Source organism: Cinclus cinclus, chromosome 2 (assembly GCF_963662255.1).
Source record: "Cinclus cinclus chromosome 2, bCinCin1.1, whole genome shotgun sequence".
NCBI lineage: Eukaryota > Metazoa > Chordata > Aves > Passeriformes > Cinclidae > Cinclus > Cinclus cinclus.
This window is the reverse complement of record NC_085047.1, coordinates 84,118,265-84,134,974: the sequence shown is the minus strand read 5'-3', so window position 1 is coordinate 84,134,974 and position 16,710 is coordinate 84,118,265.

Genomic DNA, 16,710 nt, shown 5'->3' with positions numbered 1-16,710 from the left:
AAAAATATTGAGGGCTCAGCCCTCCATTTCAGTCTCTCAGACTTTTCCAATATCCTTGTATCTTTTCTGATGAGGTTTCCTCATGGGGAAAATAAGAGTTTTTCAATGATACATTTCTGGGGACATCAGTAGTTGAAAAGCCCCCCTATTTTTTTGTGAAATATCTTCTGCTTGGATGCAGGTGAAACACCATCTCAGATCCAGAATTCACAGTGAGTTTTGTAGAGGATCAACCGAACATCCTGGATTTTCTATCAGCACCATGAATTTTTAAAGCTGTTAAGGGTGTTAGCACTAACAAATCTGCCAGCTTCTTCCTCAGGCACCTCCATCTGAGTCCTTGGTCCTAATCCAGCAAACTGTTTAAGCATATGACTACATGTGAGTGGAAGAGTAGCATTTTGGGAGCTATGCTATGCACTGGTTCAACACTGAATATAAGTTTAAATTCTTCCCTGAGCTGGAAGTTTCTGATGAAGCAACTCTTTAGCTCATTCATATTATCACTACAGCCTGAATTAGGGTGTAAAAGCAGCTGTATCGTGTATGTCCATTGTGCACAGACTCGAGGCTCAGAGCACAGAGATCATATAGCACAGCTGGAGGGAAGCAATGATTCTTCTTCATTTCCCCCCAGACTGCTGGAATAACAACATGCTGAAAAACGTGGAGATTCTGTTCTTTTTTGTCACAGTGTATTTGAAATAGCCAGATTTGAGCTGTTAGTGAATAATAATGATAAACATCTGCAAATTCATGTAGTAAATACATTTGTAACTTCTTTAATTAATTTAAGAGAATTTTTTTTTTTTTAGTTTAATTTGCTGTTACAGTGCTATAACCTTTGCAGGCACATCATTCCTCTGCTGTCTTTTAGTGGTGTTTAACATTCTGCACATTTTTGCTGCTCTTAGCTGAGACATAAAAGGTTAATACCTCTAATTGTACCTCACGTATATATATACATATGTTTATATCTATATATGCCATGTCTCACTTTGCTACTGGTGCCAAGGAAAATGTTGGATTCTATTCAGTTTTCTTCATATTCATTTTCCTGCCCACTTAACAAAATTACATTCAATGAGCTGTGGGAGAAATTCACATCAACGGGCATGTAATGCAATTTCTGGTATATATGCAGGAAGAAAAAATCCTACATTTTCTTTCATTTCTGTCAAAATCAATCAAATTGTACTGAACTGAACATAATCTCTTAAAAAAAAAAAAATCACCCAGGCATTTCCAGTGAAATAAGCCTCTCTTACATGGTAACATGCACATATTTAAGTGGTCTCTGTTTTATTTTTTTTTAATCATGCCTAATTAGTTTTTTTTAATCACCCACGCAACTAAGGCTCTTGCCTGCATAATTTATGACATAGAGGGGCTGGTGTCAGAAATCAAATGTTGTAAATTAAAAATAACAAGTTTGAGACTAGTGATTCAATTAAAACCCTAGAAAACATTGGATTATGCATAATTGAGAGCTTGTATGCAGAGATGCATGTCATGCTTGTCAGCTTGGATGGGAGGATTGGATTGGAGCTGTCAAGAGCATTTAAATCAACTCAGTAAAAAAATTAGAAAACAAAGATGATATTTATTATTAACTTCCAGTGTTCAAAAATAAACTGAGAGGTATTTAAATTGAATGCTTAGATGACAAGGTTTTATTTATAGCAGAAGTTATAAAACTCGGTAATAACCCTAGCTGGCACAGATGTAAAGATACTACTGTGCAGCTGAGCTGCAGCCTGCAGTGTGAGGATTCAGTGGCTGGCCCCGAATCAGATCCAGCTAATTGAAAGTTATATTCTAAAAGAAGAAATCCAGATTCTTGAAGGGAGCTGTGAATGACCAGATCCTTATTTTTCTTTTCCTTTTCTTCACTTTCTTTTCTTCCTTCCAGAGACTGATTATACCCCATGAAACACTTTATGACCTCTGAGAATATGCAAGAACATCCTAGGGAAAGTCTGACTTGTCCTGATGAACTAGTTCTGCAGGACTACATTTCACCCACTGGTAATGCTATTTAGTAGAAATAGCTGAGGACTGAAGATGAATATCTTCCCATTTCAGCCATATCTCAGATTAAGTTTCCAACTTTATTTGAGATTGTTGAGTCAGCAATAAATTGCACTGTTGAGAATAAACTTAAAAGCTAGCCAAGATACTTCCCACATTTGAAAATAAAGAGCATTTTCATTTCTAGCTTGAGAAGAAAGACTCCAATAAAACAAAATTGTGATTCTCAGGACTACAATGCATTTGTCTCTAAAGTGGGCTCACAAGGGTTCATCCTAACTTTCAGAAATACACCAAAGAACTGAATGCTCAGAAAGCTCATTCAGCCCTTAGCCCATACCAGACACATAAAATGAGGTTGTATTTTTAAAAAACAGTCTAGTCCCTAAAGACATGGCCTTTTGGATGAGTTAAAATCTCATAACAAGGTACCATGTGTCTTGGTTTGAAAGACAGGTGTTTGTTAAGGAAGACAGGAGACTCCCTTGGAATGGAAAATTTAAACTCCCGGCCTCCAAATTTTTATAATTTTGAAATTAAGGGGCTCTCAGACAAAGATATTAAGATGGAAATAACAGCTCTTTACTCGTATGTATAAATAATAAAAAACACAAGCTATGACTTAATAGGAAAATTAAAGTTAAATGCATTAGTACAAAAACACTGACAGAGTCAGAATACAACTTGACACTCCGTCAGTCAGGATGTTGGTAGCTGTCCCATTAAATGGTGGCTGCAGCCCTCCTGGAGTGAGAGATGTGGTTCTGTTGAAGCAGCGGTCCTGTAGAAGGATGTAGTTTTTCTCTGAATGTCCTGTGGTGGTGTAGCTGGGTCTGATCTTCCTCTGGGAATTCAGTGGAAAAAAGGCCATTTGTGGTGCTCCAAATCTCAGATTATATCCAGGTAGGAAAGCTTGGCTCCTCCCCCTGGGTGGAACATCTCCCAATGGGATGATGTAATTTTATCAGTCATGCGGTGGGACTCAATGGCCCATTAAGAGAAGATACATCCCTGGAGGGAGGGTTGGCCATGGAAAGCATAAAGAATATTGCCCCATCTGGTTTTAACATTCGGCCCATTAACAGAGGATATCTCCCTAGAGCTATGAGGGATGTGTCCTGGAAGAGATAAAGAACACTGCTCCACCTGGATTTAACAGATAGTGATAGAATACATACTTTTGGCTACATCTTGCATTGCAATCTACGACACCTTGAAATGCTATTTTTTTTTTCTTTTATACAGACCCTTTTCCCTGTTTTTTTTAAAGCAAGTCCTAAGACATGAGGTATTTTTCCTGTGAATCTTCTGTAAATCTAAGTTTGCCAGTGTACCCTGTTTCCTAGCAGGGTTTCTTACCAATCAAAGCAGGAATGCAAAGGAATCGCCATCAGCTTATTGAGGTGATACACGAACGTGGCAATGTCAGCCTTTCCTATGTTTCATGACATTGAAATTTAAATATAAATCTAAGGGAAAATTATTGCCTCAGGAAAGGCAAGAAGGATATCCAGAAAGTGGAGAAAACTATACAAAGAGTTAAATTCTTCTCCTTTGGTAAACCACTAACAGCTGATATCAACGGGATTTGCGAATGCACATCTGAGAATGGAATCTGGCCATAAGTGAGGTGGAAAAATGACTGATGACTGCCTAACAGTGGAGAACTTGGATCAGCAGTCACACAGCAGAGCTGGAAGTTAGTTTACCCTCAGCAGATTTCTGCTGATTTTCCCTGAGAGCCCTGGGGCAGGTGCAGAAACACAGTAGGCCTTGGTACCCAGCTTCCCTGGCTGAACATGAGCTCCCTACAGTGCCACTGGAGACAGCTTTTTGGGGACAAGACAGTGGAAGGAACACACCACAGAGGTGAGTCTGGGCCACCTGTTATGTATCTTATGCAGGGAGTGCACACCAGCCCTAAAATTGGAAAGCAAAGCAGAGGTGTACTTAGGCAACTTCCAAGGGTTCTAGAGGGAAATACATAGTTAAAACTCCTTGGTGAATCTAGAGGTAAGATTTTACTGGTTCATTTTTTTAAATCTCAATTGGCAATTCCAAATCTTTGCTATACTAAATTCTTCTTATAACCTACGATCACTTGGTAGCATTTACATATACTATCTTTGTATCTCTTTCATCATCTTTCTTTGATGTTTTATTAGTTACAAGGTTTAGCCTAGAAAAGCCTATGCATTCCTCTTTACTTAAAAAAATTAAAATGTGAAAGAATTTAATTTAAGCCATTCTGAGAATTCTCCAAATTATAACAAGACTATAAATATGAGAAGGAGTCTTATGTAAGCAGAAGAGATGAAGCAGTGTTGTATGATTTTTTACTATATTGGAAACTGGAGCTTTATTTCTGAAAGTTTAAAATAAAATAATTTTCCATTTTTATAAGCAAAATCAACTCAATGAGAATATTGTGTAAGTAACAGGAGGACTGCAAGTGCCTTCAACACTGGCCTACCTTTGCCCTTATTAACCTCTAAGAGTTTTCTTACAAATTTCAGTGGGACCAGAGTTCAGCCAGAGTCCCTCCATTTATTAACGATGGCACCTGGGAAAAGGATCAACCTACTGCCATTTTTTGGAGGAACTGCTGGTGTCACTAAGTTAATGTGTAATACAAAAAAAAGTTAAATTCCATTTCTGTTAGAGCACAACCCACTATCAGAATTCCCCAGTAAAAGATAAGCAAGCCATTTTCTCCTACACCAAAAATAAAATGAAAGTATTTCATTCAAACTGACTTTCTAGACTTAAAGGAGTAGAAACTAGAGACAATTTTTGCAGGCAAAACCATTAATCATTAATACTGTTCATTGTCATGGGACTCTTCTCTTTACTATGTTCTACCCTTCCACTTCCTGCAGAAACTAAAAGTTTTTGTGTTTTCCTCATGGACTCTATCAAATGGAGGGATACTTTAATGACTATTCTGACAATTTAAATCTGAGTAAATGCACCCTACAAAAACTCCTCGGGGAGAAAAAAAAGCTGAATACAGATTTCTAGAATGAAAAGGCAGGAAACAGACTGGCATAATGAAGGCTGGATGTGGATGAGGAAGGCTTGTGAAAATGGGGAATGAGACTGTGGGTCTTTCTGGCCAGTTTTTACATTTTATTCTCTGAGACTAAGACTTGGCTCCTCTATCTTTCACCACCTTCACTGGTTCTGCAAATGGAGCCTGATGTTAATAATGCCAAGGTCATGGAATTGTTCCCCATGTGGACAATTCACTTAAGAACTGAACTTGATGATCCTTGTGGCGCTATTCCAACTCAGAATATTCTGTGATTCTGTGATCTGTAGGTCTGCACAAAGGAAGTAAAAGTCAAACCCACCCACAGTCTGCCTTGTGTTAGAGACTCCCTAAAGTTTTTCAGATTGTCCCTGACTTGAATTTCACTTCCAGTAGAAACTGCGCTGACTTTCAAGGGGTGAGATATGTGAGATAGTACAAAATTTTTATTTGGTCAAATGGCAAATTTAATGTAGTTGGATGGACCTCCATCTAAGACTCTGGGCCTCTTCTCTTCCATGGGATCCCCAGGACAGAGTTAGATCCTCCAACTCTGCATGCAGGGTGAGATGAAATTTCACATGAAATTCAGCATTGCATAGGCAGCCCCATAAGATGCCACTGTAAGCATTTTGTCTCAGCTTTCTACTCTTTCCCTGGGCTGGTGCAGTGCTGCATACATTGCTGTTAAAGCATGTGTAGGCTGACCCCAGAGCCACATACAGGTGGGCTGGTGGAAAGGCACTAAGAGTGGTCCAAAGCAGAGACAGGGGTCATGCTAGCAGTAAAGCAGTGTGGGCTATGCACAAAGTGGTTATTTCTACCTCTTGGCTAGCAGCACAAACATATCCTCAGAAAATTTAACTAGAGAAAAGCAAGTTTCTGGATGCTGACTATGCATAACCAAGAGGCAAGACAAAGATCAAAACTGAGTCACATCAGGACACTGGCAGAGGCAGAAGTTTTAAGTTTCCTGCAGAAACTTTCAGGTAGAGTGTGACCAGTGCCTGGCAGGTCGGGCAGCATCTTAAAGGACCATTTTGGGATTACAGTCTTGTGTAGAGACATAAACATTTTTTCCTAATTCCTGCTAGAGACACCTACCTGTCTTTCTAGATGTGGTTTAACATATCTAGAGAACATTATTAGCAGAAACTTAGGTGCCAAGGGAAGACAACCATCTTCCCTCGGGGTGAGGCAGCAGCTCAGCTGGGGCTTTGAAGATCTTCATTTTGGACTTAGATGTTTACAATGGCTGTTAGGATCCTAATTCTTTTAGTGGATCTAGGCCATAGCATATAGGCAAAGCTTGGTGGAGTCAGCTGAATTTTTTCTTAGAAGTTTTGGGTTTCTTTGAAGCTGAAACTCACAATGGAACTAATTATAACTTAACTGTAGTTGTCTGCCTAATGCCTTATAATATTCTTGTCTGAGACATTATGTACAATTATTTTTGTACTTTTAGAAGTTTATTATCACATTCTCTCTATCTGCAAAAATTAAGACTTGTGGTGAATATGAATTCTGGTATTGGATGGTAGGTGTAGAATTTTGTCTTAAAACTAGGAATAAGACATTTTTTCTTTTGAAAAGCTTCAATTTCTGCTGATCATTAAAGAAAAAAAAAAGAGAAAGAAACAAAACAAGCAACAATTCAATTAGTTTATGTTAGTAATATTTAATCAATAAAACACAATACTTAATGGGTGTAAATAGTAATGCAAAGATATGTATATTAACTGTATATTTTAGCAACTTCTTAGAAGTATACTAAGTGCAAAGATTTCTATTCAAGGAATTAAAACCCTGGGATTTTCAATTGAACCATTCACAGACTTTAAGATCAGTAGAAACTGATTCAGCCATGCAGTCAGACCTTATATACTCAAATGCTCATCTGGCAGACCATGAGAGAGAAATTCCCACGATGTGACTTTACTCACTCTGAAAAGTGTGCATCCAAGAGACTGTGGGAGAAATACTTCATCAGAGGAAAGAACTTAAATGTTAGCAGACTGCTAGCTTGCTCTTTTTGATTAGCCTGAAATGACTGTGTTGCATTAACTGCATTCTTCTTAACAAGCTACAATACAAAGCTAATGCCATATAGGTAACTAAATATTAACCTTTGTACTAGTACATTTTTTCAGAAGACAATGAAAAATGAATCTACCTGTGTAGCATTGAGGAATTAATTGGGGCTGCCCCATTTCATAAGACTCGATTAAAACCAAAAAGGAGTTGCATTATGAGAAGCAAAGAAGTTAGAATAGAGAAGACCTCAGTAATAAGAGAATGAAACAAGGGTTTGAAAATGCAGGTTCCAAAATCCCAAATCATCCAAAAAAAGTAGTAAGTGAAATCCCCAAAATACAGGATCAAAAAAACATCAAAGCAAGCACGTATACACTGCCAACAATTAGAACAGTATTAATTAGCAACAATGTTCTTTAATCTATAAATAATAAAGTGATCAAACGGTCCCACAGAGAGGTGTATAACAATACATAAAATTTTACAGTTGTAGGTCAAAAAGTCTATTTAAAATCCCTGTGGCTAATTCAAACATTCAGATTTAAAGCCCTGTTTATCATTTAGTTGAGCGATCACTCCAAAGTGGAAGAGATGTCAAAATCAGACCCAGTGCCTCAGATAAAATACATAGCACACAATAAAGAAACTGCAGTCTCTAACTCATTGTAATGAACGAAAAAGGTGCAGTAAGTAAAAAACTGCAATAAGACAGAATCTATGTTTTAGAAGAAACTAAAAACACATCACTAAGACAAGGAGTGTACTCAGCATCTCAGGAGTGAGCTGTGCCATCTTACTGAGGGTTATGACAGGTGATCACAGAGCTGTAGCAGCACCAACATAGGTATACAGACATCAGTGTATCATATTATATTGTAGGTCAGAATACTTAAAAATATTCTTGATCAAGTCATGTTAAAATATTTATATAATTAAGGCATTTGATATTCTGATGAGCTAAATTAATATTGTTATCTCCATTTAAATACTGAGTTAACTGAAACAGGTTAAGTGAGTAACACAAGGTTATTTTTTATCTCATTCTTCCATCTGGAAGACTGCTTTATAATCGGATTACTCAAGTAGTAAGGACCTTTCTTAATATCACACAAATTTATTAAGAGTTTGTTTCTAAAATTTGACTTTTTGCCGTTTTTTAATATACTAAAATCACAGATCATTCTCCATCTACTACTTGATTACTTCCATATTGAGTATAAATCTGCAGTTTTCTTTACTGAATCATGCATTGATTTTTTTTTCCAGAACATTTCTTCACTTTATCAATCTTAAAATTTAACTGTGACCTCCAACTTGTATTCCTTTCCAGATGGCTTAATCTGAAGACTCAATAAATGCATTTGCAATTCTTTTATTGAAATAGTTAATAAAAATATGGATCAGTAGGCAGTTTATAATTACTCTTGCAATAAACTTCCCCATCCAATAACCATTTCACCACTGATATTTCCCTAGTTCACGAAATCCCCTGTGAGTAACAGAGTCAAAGCACCACTGAAGTCAAGATAGTCTTGCATTACAGAATAGTTTGAAGGTAAAGGGGAAACAAACTGGCAGAAATATATCTCACTGAAGCCTTCTTGGCATAAAGGGTCTCTCCTTCCCTCTTAACTGAAACTGATTAGCCCTTAGTAGAAATTCTTGCTATTGCTCCCCGTGTACATAAACTTACGACACTTATTTTCAGACACTTCATTCTAAATATAAAATACTTTGACAGAAAACATATATTTCATACATAACACAGAGTAATTAGAAACACATATATGTACTTTATATGTTATCTACATTTATATATAAATGTTGAGTAAAGTTACTGTCATTTGTGGATCAGGATGAATTTTTACACAGAAGTGAACTATGTCTTGAGGAAGGAACACAAGTTTTCTGGTGGACTAATAAAATGTTTTTGAAAAATTGAATTTTCATTTACATACCTTATGCACATTTTTCACAAAATTTCCATAGTTTTCACGAATTTCATGAGATTTATAGTCTTTGGTGGATTTAAGAAGCTAACCTTTATCATACACCTGGATGATCATCACATTCCATCTTAGTGTTAATTTCACCTTTAGCCACCACAATGAAGCTTAACATGCAGTGACTGTGTTGTTGCAATGTTTGTGACAATTATCATCAATATATTCTGTTAACTTTAACACTGTTTTACTATTGAGTACACGTATCCTTCAGCATCTCCCTCCAAAACTTAAAATCCCTTTAATAACCCAGTTTTTCTTTTCACATATTGCAAAGCAATTGGTTCTTTTTAGATGGGTCATCAGGTGGCCTGGCCCATACAGGTTTCTTAGAGCTCTGGGCTCAGGGCTTGGTAGACCCTCCATGCTCTAGTTTGCAGTGCATTTTCTCCTCAGCAAAGGGAATATCAGACTTCTCTGCTTGTGAACAAGTGCTGCCCTATAGTAGCTTTCTGCTCTCAGTATTTTTTAACATCTCACTTTTTTGATATGTGTGGCTCCTCTTCAAATATTTTTAGTTGAGCAAGATTTTAGCTGATTTGAGCCTAGAATTCTCTTAGCTGTCTTTAGCCAGAAAAAACATTTCTCTTGTTATCCAGTTCATAAAAATCTTCTTCACCACCGCAGTAAGAGCACAACAAGTGAATCTCCTTGTAGACACAGATTTAATTTGCTCAGCTGTTCAGCAGTTTTGGGACTTGTTCTATGTTCTTCTTTTTCTCCACTGAAAACTATATCCAAATTCTAAATCGTGCTACTTAACACTATTCAGTAATGCTACTCAGTCATGTACTGAAAACTGGAATGTTGAATCTGAACAGTAGTTTCAGAAACAGGCAGATGTACAAGAAAAATTTAGGTACAAGTGTTTTAAGTTTGCCAATAGCATACACTGAAAAGAAGGCCAAGGAATGTTTAGCCATGGTCTTTTCTGCTGGCTTTGCTTACAACTCATCCCTGAAGGTGAGGATGGTCCCCTTTTACTGTGTCCTAGGCTCTTGTGGGCTAGGAACACTTGGAACAGGTACTTACATTTTTCCTCTAGAAAAGCAGGACTTAAGACACTAGTACAGCTGGGCTATATGATACATGTACTAGCTTACCATTGATAGTTTTCTGTAGAATTGTAGGTGGTTCGCTGCTTGCAAACAATGCAATCATAAGTGCTAATAGCTTCAACATCCACAGGGTCTGCTAGCTTTCCATGAAATAGCAGGAGTTTTCTGGCATGATGTGTTCTACAGTTTTTAGCTTATGCAAGTGATCCTTTTTGTATTTCTGAGTTTTCTACCCAGGGACTAACTAATGATTACTTGGATCATTTCCTACTCTTCTTGTCTTGCTGTCTGCCCCTTCCGTGAACTGTAACTCTGTATAGCAAATACGATATGAATCATGGCACATAAATGAGCTAAGAATTATCTGTCCTCTAAGTGAGCAAAAAGTAAGTTTGTGTATTTTACAAATAACATCAGAAAGCTGCTCAACACAAAAGCATGTATTTTTCAAATGACATGTGATTTCATTTACTGAAAAGAGGACATTATCATGTCATCTTCATTATAGTAAGATTTCCCCAGGTAACATCTTACATTGTGAGTATCTTGAAGTTAATTTCAATTTCAGAAAAGCTCGTTGGTGTATTCCTCAATATTGATATATAAGTAATGGAACATCCTTCAAAATCTCAATATATTGCGCAGTTTAAAGATCCCTATGCTAAGGAAGTCTTGGACATTCACATTTAGATTCTAATTCAGAAACTTGGATTTTAGATGGTTATATGAACACTGTAGAATGTCAAGTTGAAAATTATTTCCTTCATACTTCTGTAAGAGACCAGGGCCTATGTTTTAAAACTATATATCAAATTTTACAAGGGTGAAGTGGGATTATAATTCATTTTGCTAGAGCTGGAAACAAATCTTGACAAGACCACAAAATGTGCAGGTGAAAATAAAAAAAAACTTTCTGCTTCTTCTTCCTCTCTGTAGTGAAATTCATAATCGGGGAAGGCCAACTTTTCCTGTTCACTCTCTGACTTATGTTAACTAGATGCTATCCTTCTTTTCAAAAACTTAATGCAATGATCCCTAGTTCAGTTCTGCAGTAAACAAAAAAGAGAGGGCTCAAGTAAGTTCATGCCTTTTTGTACTTGTTTTTGGTGGTTACATACCAAATATATGGACAGACAGATGACAGAATATTTACAGAGGGAGAGAGAAACTGGCAATTGCAAGCATTTTCTTAAATAAGCTGATTCTCATCTAGCCAGGACACAGGAATGTATATTATGTAATTTCACACATCAAAATATATTGAGACTTCAGTAGAGATGAACAGTGAATAATCTACGTGCTGTTTAAGAACTTGCAGAATAATGAATGCTTTTTAAAAATAATGAATATACTTGACAAAATCAGTTTGTGCAGAAGAAGTCTGTGAATGGATAGGAATATTGAGCAATTGTGATTTTTTTAAATGAATTATTAACCTATGGCTAGTAAATGGCTCCCAAACATGGAACTCTAACATGAGGCTTTTACAAGGAGACCCTTCCTCCCAAATATTGGAAATATCCATTTGCAAAGCAGTCATTTCCTGGTTCAGAAGAGAGTTAACACAGAAAAATTCATAATTTAATTGTTCATAGGATTTTGTGAAATAGTTTGCACAAAGCATTTTTTTGTCAGACTACTTTCCTTTCACCCACTATGAAATCAAGAATTAACAGAAGTCGGACAAGCTGATGATCAAAGTTTAAATGTCGCTTGTAGCATTTCAGAGACCTCAATTTGAATTCTGCCCAGTGTGATCTGTGACATTTCCATTGTCTTATGGAAGCTTTGAAAGAAAAGAGAAGGAGAAAACTCACTGTCAGGAAAAAAGAAAAAAGGAAAACAACAAACCAACAAAATCCAAGCTTGAACTAAAATATAGATTAAGAATAAAGAGGGAATTAAACACAATCTTCTGCTTTGTTCCTGATGGCAACACAGCTAAGTAAAGATAAGCATCCGATTAATAGTATTCCTGATTTTAAGGTGCTTCTGTAGTCTCTAATACTGCAGTCCCTAAGCATGTCACTATCCTTGTAGGTATGCACATAACTCCCCTTCAAGGTGGTAAAGTTTTATTCACTCTATTTTAAATATTAGCAACAAACAGTAAGTGAGGGAGATCTGTCTATGCTGATTAAGGTCTAAATTTATTTCACCTATTTTAGGTACTTCACTGAGGCATTTAAGCTAGTACTGAAACTGCCCTTTTGTAGAAATGTGCAGTCTCACGTAGCCTCCCCCCTGATACAACTAGGCAAGGGAAACAGGTTTTTAGGCACAGAGGATTTTTATGTGCAGAGGAATAACTCCTGATGCTCCAGGTTGCCTGACTTTTCAGCGGGAGACCCTCTGTGTATAAAAGTATCATACATTATATGCATATCAAATGTATCAAATGCAATGGATGCCATTCCTTCCAATAACCTAGTTTTTTTACCTTGCTCTCTTGGGCAGCACAACATGGAAATCATGCTGAGAATATTGCTCCATTGCTCTATGGTTAGGCAAAGTCACTCTGATAAACAGTAAAGAAGCAGAGGGCTACTCCAGCTCTCTCATTTCTGGAGCCTCCTTCCTCACTAGTCAAGTCTTTGATTTTTATTAACCTAAAAAGGGGATGATGTGGTGATGATAGGTGACTATGTGAGCTCATGCTAACTGATACTGTGACTGTGGGGTTACTGAAATCTGAAATTGCCATAACACTTCAGTTGTTGCTGGCAGCTCTGACTAGAAGTCTGTCAACCAAAGGGACAGGAAATATTTTTTTTCCTCTACAGTTGCTGCACTGCAGCTGAGAATGATATAGTAAAAGGATACAGGTGCCTCCGTCACACTGCCTCTGGAGGAGGGCAGGCAGCATTCCCACTGCAAAACTTCTCAACACACATTTTTGGAGTGCTTGGGTAGCTCAAACATACTTGCAGGCACACAGTTTTACAGAGGAGCTGTTTTGCCTACAAGCAACCCTTGGGGTTTTACTAATCTGTAAGATTTAGTATCTGGGGAACAAAGCTTTTTCCCAGGCTCAAATGAATAGTTCTTCCAACTTTAAGAAGGGTATTAGCTATGATAAAGCAAGCAGTTTTTGGCCCTTTCTCCTGCCAGTGATAAAATATTTCCAAAAATCCTCTTAAATTTACAGTCGTACTGATAACACATAACTGCAATCAGACTTGAAAAATTTTGATGTTAGCTTTTGCTGCACAATATGTGTTGTTTTCCTTAAAAAAAAAAAAGAAGAAAAGAAAGAGAAGCTTAAGCTTTCACGCTGTAAATATTGAATTATCATTAATATATTAGCACAGAGAACTTAAGCCCTAAGACCTTCAGTGTCTTTGCTGAAGTCAGCATCTTCAACCAAAGCCTATCATTGGTGTCTCTTGTGTAAATCCTTTGAAGTTATTGCTGCTCTGAAGTGAGGAGCAAAACCAGGATTTTAAAGGGGAAAAAAAAACCTTATGTATTCAACTGGCAGATGAATTCTGTTCTGGGAGTTGGTAGGAGCAGGGTGACAGCCTATGTGGAGGACAGCATAGAATGACAGAGTACTGTTGAGGACTCATTGCCAGCCTGTATTAACGCATGCTGCCCTGCTGAAGTTGGTGGAGCTCACAGGTTTCCACCACCTGTGCCACTGTACCTTTCCACTTTGATCTCACCTGAGCTACTCTTCACCTCCACCAGGGATTCCCCAGAGACACAGGAAGATGTAAAGACCTTATTCCTCTCATCCAGGCCAGGGGTCTGGAGCCTGATAGTTGTCCCAGCTTGGAAGAGCCCAGTGAATGAAAGAGGTATGAATGGAGGACACCTTCAAGGAATGCATATTGTCAGGGTGGTAAAAACTACTGCAGCTCCTAACACAGAAGAGGTCCACAAAAACCTCCTTTGCACTCTGAGTTCAAGATGAGAGTTTTTATTGTGAGATTTGGCTGTATCTTCCATCTTCATTAAATTCCTAGTTTTGCAAAATAACATTAATCCAGGTTGTTGTTTTATGAAAAAAACAAACCAATAAAACAGGAGTGTCTGAGTAAGAGTCCAGTGAGAAACCATCTCCTTTTGAACAAAGCAACAGTTCTTTGTTGGGGGGATCCAAACAGGTCTTTGGCAGATGAGATATGATTGTGTTGCTAGTGCTTGGAGCAAATAAACTTCACATGCAAGGAGAGGTAAATGGCTTTCTTTTGTGGACTAATTTTGGTTCTTAATCCTTTCTTTCCTGTAGTTACTCAGCACAGAACTAACCTGACATTTGAAGAGGATACCAGGGGAAATACAGTTCAGTATATTATATAAACAGATAATTACACTAACTTATTGAAAACTCTGCACAACTTTGTGGGAAAATTTGTTCACAAAATCCTTTCTTGTTCTTATAAAAGAGAAAGTTTTAGCTTCTGTTTCTTAGAAATTGGAGCAATTGGAATAAACGTTTTATGTGCTAACCATGAAATTATTAATTTCATGTGAAGAGCTGAATAGTATTTTCTCTTTGTGTAAGTGGTAATTAGGCAAATAGAGCTGCTCATTTTCCTTGAAGAAGTTTATGTAGGTGTGCAAGATGAAGAAGTGTTTTGTTTCTTAACCACTAATTATCAAACTTCCTGACCTAGAGCCACTGCAACTTTCTGTATGTTTAGTTGCCAGGATCTTCCCAGAGTGGCATGAAAATTAACATACCTATGCATTTGAAATCTTCCTGATTTTTAAATGTGATGGATTTTGGAACTGATATTATTGTAAGGCTAAACCATGTTCCTTCAGGTTTTATCAGGTAAAACTCGACTGAGTTACTATAAGTTGGATCACATATGCAAAAATTGATGAATCTCTGGCAGTCAGAGGTTCCATTGAACAAGCTGGAAACAAAAACAAGGAATACAGCAGACCAGACAAAACTCTTAGGTACCATTTCAGAACTGTTATGATCAACCAGGGATCCATTTTCATTGCTAGTTCAATTCCTTAAGCCTTGTCTAAACTCCAGAAACATACCATTTAAACAAGTGGCTGGCCCTTCTAACTTGGTTGTAAAATACCTCATGTCCATACTATACTCCTGATTTGATTTGCGGAAGTGTGCAAATAAGAAAAAAAATTCCTACTGGTGGGAACCACAGGGTAGACAAGATGTCTGTGAATGTAGCTATTTTTACCACCATTCTGCTTAGATTCTCAATAGTTTCATGAAAACTGTGGTTGTGTCTCCCACCAGTTTTAACACATTCATCAACACTGGAGGCAAACCTGTGGAATTTTGACCACCTGTAAATTTCCTCACCATTAACTCAACCAGAAATTCCTTCTCTATTTTTTTTCTTTCTTTTCTTTTCTTTCCTTTCCTTTTCTTTTCTTATTTTCTTTTTTTTCTTTTCTTTTTTTCCTTCCTTCCTTCCTTCCTTCCTTCCTTTCTTTCTTTCTTTCTTTCTTTCTTTCTTTCTTTCTTTCTTTCTTTCTTTCTCTCTTTTCTTTTCTTTTCTTTTCTTTTCTTTTCTTTTCTTTTCTTTTCTTTTCTTTTCTTTTCTTTTCTTTTCTTTTCTTTTCTTTTCTTTTCTTTTCTTTTCTTTTCTTTTCTTTTCTTTTCTTTTCTTTTCTTTTCTTTTCTTTTCTTTTCTTTTCTTTTCTTTTCTTTTCTTCTCTCCCTCTCTCCCTACCCCCTCCCATTTCCCCACTATGCCCACCCACAACCCCATCATATTATATTTACTATGAATTCAAATCATTACTGGAGTGTTCCACATTAAACTTGCCTGGTCTTCATGCCTGTGCAAACAGAAGCCACTACTTTGCCTTGCATGCAAAGACTTGTCTGAAGATCACTTTTGCCCTTCTAAGTCTTGAAGACTCCCTGAATTGTCATGGCTGCCAAGTCCACCAGCAAAGTTACTGCCCCTGCTGTGACTGGGCACTGTGTGAGATCCATCAGCAAGATGGGTGGCAGCCCTACCTCCCCTCGGGGGGGGATGTGTCCACACAGACCAGAGGGCTCAGATGAAGGACCCTGGGAGATAGTAGGTGCAGGAGCTGGGAAGTCCTTGAGTCCTTGGCCTCTGGTCAGAGAACTTAGTGGCTGGGCAAAAATCAAAGGGTAAAGTAGTTCTGAAGCAGGAATGATCCCCAGACAAGAACAGCCCTTATACCCACGTGTGGGGCTCTGCCTGTGTCACTCAATATGCCTTGTTCAGCTAGAAACAGTCCTGATTTCTACTGCTGGCACACATCCAGGGTGTTGAAAAGCTTTGTGTGGTAAGTACCAGAGAATCAGGTTATGGTCTAGCTCTGCACTTTCCTCACATTACACAAATACTAGACATGGTACCGAGGGGGATACATTTTAACCTTAACACCTCAGTGATGGATAGTAGGATGGATAGCTGTGCTTTCTTTCTTAGTGTCGTTCATTTACATTTGGGGGTCTTGGGTGACAGACTACTATTCCACTCTGTTTCCACTCTCTTTCAATGAATATACACAATTGCAGCTTAGTTCCAAAACCAATTTTTAAGCTGAATATATATGTTTTCCTTTCTCTAAGAGGGAGACA